The sequence below is a fragment of the Bison bison genome, unplaced genomic scaffold (genome assembly GCF_000754665.1).
Source record: "Bison bison bison isolate TAMUID 2011002044 unplaced genomic scaffold, Bison_UMD1.0 scf7180017864236, whole genome shotgun sequence".
Lineage (NCBI taxonomy): Eukaryota > Metazoa > Chordata > Mammalia > Artiodactyla > Bovidae > Bison > Bison bison.
In genome coordinates, this window is record NW_011494808.1 from 182,194 (window position 1) to 186,619 (window position 4,426).

General features: G+C 44.2%; 1 pseudogene; it reads right to left on the minus strand.

The window, feature by feature from the left end:
- Positions 1–3,467: 3,467 nt before the first annotated feature.
- The window catches only part of LOC104993206, a 1,514-nt pseudogene continuing 555 nt past the window's right edge, over positions 3,468–4,426 (minus strand).

Sequence of the window (4,426 nt, forward strand, 5' to 3'; positions counted from 1 at the left end):
AAGGCTGTGGTCTGTGAAGGGGAACACAGGCTGGTATAAAAAGGAGGGTAAGGTTCTAATCCCTGAGGCCCCAAAATGGAGACCAAGAGCTTATCTGACTCCACCCACCCTGGGAAGGATGCACTATGGAACGTGAGGCCAAAGGCTTTTTCAGAGAAAGGGCTTAAAAGAACAGTAAAACAAGAAACCTTTGCCTGTGATTTCTGTGTGTATAGTAACCCACTGACCCATCCAATCCAATAACTCACAGAGCCATCAAATCTCCCTTTGTTACTCGGGCCAGTTCATTGCTGATGGACATACCTGGGGTGGGAGTGGGGGAGCGACTGGCAGTTACATTTCACCCAAATGATCCCAATACCAGAATATAGTCCCCAATCCCTCCAGGGTAATAATGGGCCTTCTTTTATACCCCAAAATCACAGAGGGGCTCACAGGGGCCCTAGAGATAGACTACAAGTGATATACCTCTTGGCAACCCCTGTCTTCAGGGAAGGTAGAGACAGTGAACCCTCCTTCAAAGAAAATCTTAGCAGAGCTCTGTCAAGAGACTCATGAGCCCGGGACGACCTTGCTTCCTATTGCACACCTCAGCGTCTGTGTAGCCCTAGGAGGGGTCTGAGGCTTAGCCCACTTGAAATGACTCATGGGAGGCCTTTTTTTATTTTTATTTTTTAACCACTGACATGCTGCTAGATAAGAAACTGAGCCTGTATAATGGCAGTACACTATTAATCATGGACAAGTTCAGAAGGCAATCCAGGACTATGCCCACAAGGCAACTGCCAGCTCCCACTACATATACAGCAGAGGGTCACTTTCTTCAAAAATAAACCCCAGGGTTTAAGTTCTTTTTAAAACTTGGAAATAGAGGTCCCTGGAAGACCAACTATTACCAAAATGGTAGCCACCCCCAACTGCTGTCAAACTGGGGTGGGTATCTTCTTGAATACATTCGCCCAGACTAAAGCTCTTACTTCCGTAAGCCCTGCAGGTCACAAAGGAGAATAGACTTGCGAGTGTGTTTGCTTGGAAGAAGAAAGAGTCAGACCTCTCTGAATGGGTAAGAAAGAGGTTTGTGTCTCACGTGGATGTTCACTAAAGGGTGATCGCAGCAGGGAACAGTTTTTAATAGCCCAAGTGGAGAAGATGACCCATTCTGTGGATACTAGTCAGCCTTTTTCCTAGCCATGCCCCTTTTCACCCACGGGGTTCATGAGCGAGGTGATAATGGGGGCAGGATGGGTTTAGCGATGTGGACCTCCACTCACCAACCTCAACCTGGCTGCACCACTGCTGAGTGCCTAGCCTTCCAGCCCAGAGGAGCCCAGGGTATGGCACTGTTCTCCAGAATGATCAGCCAGCTACCTGGGGACAGGTTGATTACATTGGGCCGCTTCCATCAAGGGTTGGCAGGGTTGTTTCCTTATTGGAATAGATACTGAGGATTCAGATTTACCTTCCCTATATGTAATGCTTCTGTCAGAACTTCCATCCATTGACTGACAGAATGACTCACCCATGATCATAGTATTTCTACTCAGCGCTGCTTCTGATCAAGGAACTAACTTCACAGCAAAAGTATTGCAGCAATGCCCCCTGGGCTCATGGAATTCACTCGTTCCCCAGCATACTGAAGCTGCTGGCCTGATAGAATGGTGGCATGGCCTTTTGAACACTCAATTATAGTGGTAGTATTTTTCAGGTCTGGGGCCAGGCTCTAAATCAGTGTCCAACATATGATGTTGTTTCTCCAAGTCAGAATTCATGGGTCCTAGAATTGAGGGTAGAAATAGAAGTGGCATCTTCACTATCACCCCAAATGATCCATTAGCAGAATTTTTGCTTCCTGTTTCCGGACTTTAATCTCTGTTGGCCTAGAAGTCTTAGTCCCAGAGGGAAGAATGCTTTCACCTGGAAACACAACAGTGATACCTTAATTCGAATTAAAACTGCTACCTGCCACTTTTGTTCTTTGTACCTCTGAATCAACAGGAAAACAAGGGAGGTAAGGTATTGGCTGTAGTTAATGATCTTGAATACAAAGAGCAACTGGACTACCACTCAACAATGGAGATAAAGAAGAGTCTGTATGAATTAAGGAAACCCTGTGGAACATCTCCCAGCATTGGCGTGCTCTGTAATTATGGTCAATGAAGAACGATGACCCAGAAAGGACTACTAATGGAACGGACCTTTCAGAAATGAAAGTTTGGATCACCAAAGCATCAGAGTAGTACCAGTTACAACATGTGACCAGTTATAGAAATGCAGACTGAAATTTCGTGAGTATATTCCCCTTATTTTGTTATGAATACATTTGTCTATATGTAAGCATATATATTACGGAGAAGGCAATGGCACCCCACTCCAGTACTCTTGCCTGGAAAATCCCATGGATGGAGAACACTGGTGGGCTGCAGTCCATAGGGTCGATAAGAGTCAGACACAACTTCACTTTCACTTTTCACTTTCATGCATTGGAGAAGGAAATGGCGACCCACTCCAGTGTTCTTGCCTGGAGAATCCCAGGGATGGGGGAGCCTGGTGGGCTGCCGTCTGTGGGGTCCTACAGAGTCAGACACGACTGAAGCGACTTAGCAGCTGCAGCAGCCAGCATATATTAAGCAAAAATACATTTTCTTTCATCTCTTATTCCTTTATCATGTAACATAAAATGTATTGACTTTTATAAGTATTTAAATATTTTTAATTTTTTTATTAATGCAAAAGATTTATTCCAAGTTAGTTATTTTGTGCAGCAGTTTTCTCCCTCAACATACTTGTGAAACCACATCTTTTAAATCTGTAAATAACATTATCAAAATAATCTTAATCTTTGACATTTTAATCTTTGAAATCTCACAAAATTTTATATTTTAAAATACACCCTGAATATCAAGGTTGCAAGAATAACACATTTCCTATATCCAAATATTTTACAGCTGTACCCAGAAAGAAAAAAAAAGGAGGGGGAAGCCACATAAGCTTGGTTAAGGGCTAACATTACCTGAGTGGCCAGAAATAAAATAAAATATCCAAATTATTAGCATTAATACAATTATAACTTCAATAGTCACTTTGTCATTGACAATGATTGCTTGAGCACAGGGGTGAGTGCCCCAAGGGCTGGTAGTAGAAGCTGTTGCTGCAGACGAGTGTCTCTTCTCTGCACTGCCAGCTGCAGCCTGTGCATTGCCCAATATATACTGTGTATGTGTGTGTTTTAAAAATCTTTCCCACTACACAAAGTTCTCTCTATTAAGCAGATAACAGGGAAGAACAACAACAAAAGCTTAACAAGCCAATCACTTGCTCTCTCTTTAGGATTTGCTTATTTCCCTTGTGCATGAAGTATTCAACAAGAATAAGAAAAGGAAAAGGAAAAGAACAATTTCTTCTGTATAACCCCTAAGCACACAAGCTGGGTTTACTGGGTCAGATTTGACTGTGAGCATTTTATACGCCTACTTCCAGGCATCGTCATCAGATGTTTCACAGCTACTTGTCTGCGTATCTGAGTCCTCAGACTCTGCCCTGCGAGTGCTTCTCCAAGGGGAGAATAGACTGGAACTTCGACTCTGCAAGAAGCCATTCTTCCCAAAGTTGTTTCTTCTCAGCTGCTCTGTCTTCCTGTGGAACTCTCTGAGCTCATCGTCTGTGAGGGAAAGGCAGTTCTCATTATTTTCAGAATATTCCTGCCATCCCATTGCCTTCAGTAACCTGTGCTCTGCTTCCAAAGAGTGAGAGAGGACCTCCCCTTCCTCTTCTATAGGGAGAGCAAGGCCATTCTGATGACAGCCCTCCTCTCCATTTTCCTTTGGTTCAGGTGTGCTGTTGTCCTCCAAACCTTCTGACTTGTCACAGGCTCTGCTCTCTGAGAAGTCTTCATTCCTGTCATCCTCTGAGTCTTCCAGAACTCGCTCTTCCTGTCAGTAGTTCGGCGGGTCAGTTTGGTCAGATGAGAGGAGCTGATCTCAATCAGAGGAGTGGTGCGGGCGGGGCTCTCTTTGGGAGAACTTAAAACTATACCACCAGCCAGTACTACTGGTTTGCTAACAGAGATTGGACTGCTAAAAGCAGACTCTCGGCTAGAGGAAAAGGATCCTGATTTGTGTTTCATTCTGTTAGCTTTCCACATACTGGCCTTGGATGGAGGTGGTACAGGCTTGGGAACCAGGTTTTTATAGACACTTGGAACTATGGTTGACGATTTGCTTCCATTTGCATCTTCCATTTGCGAGATCCTGGTTAGGTGAGTACAGCTGAGAAGGCAGCAGCAAGATCTTTTTTGGAAACTTTTTTGATGATTAGCATTTTGGAGGGCTGCTTGGCACGAGGTGGGTTTTCCCACACTCCAGAAAGTGTCCCAATGGGTCTGCATGGCTGATTCTGTTTGCCAGCTTCTGGATTCAAAGAAGCAAAG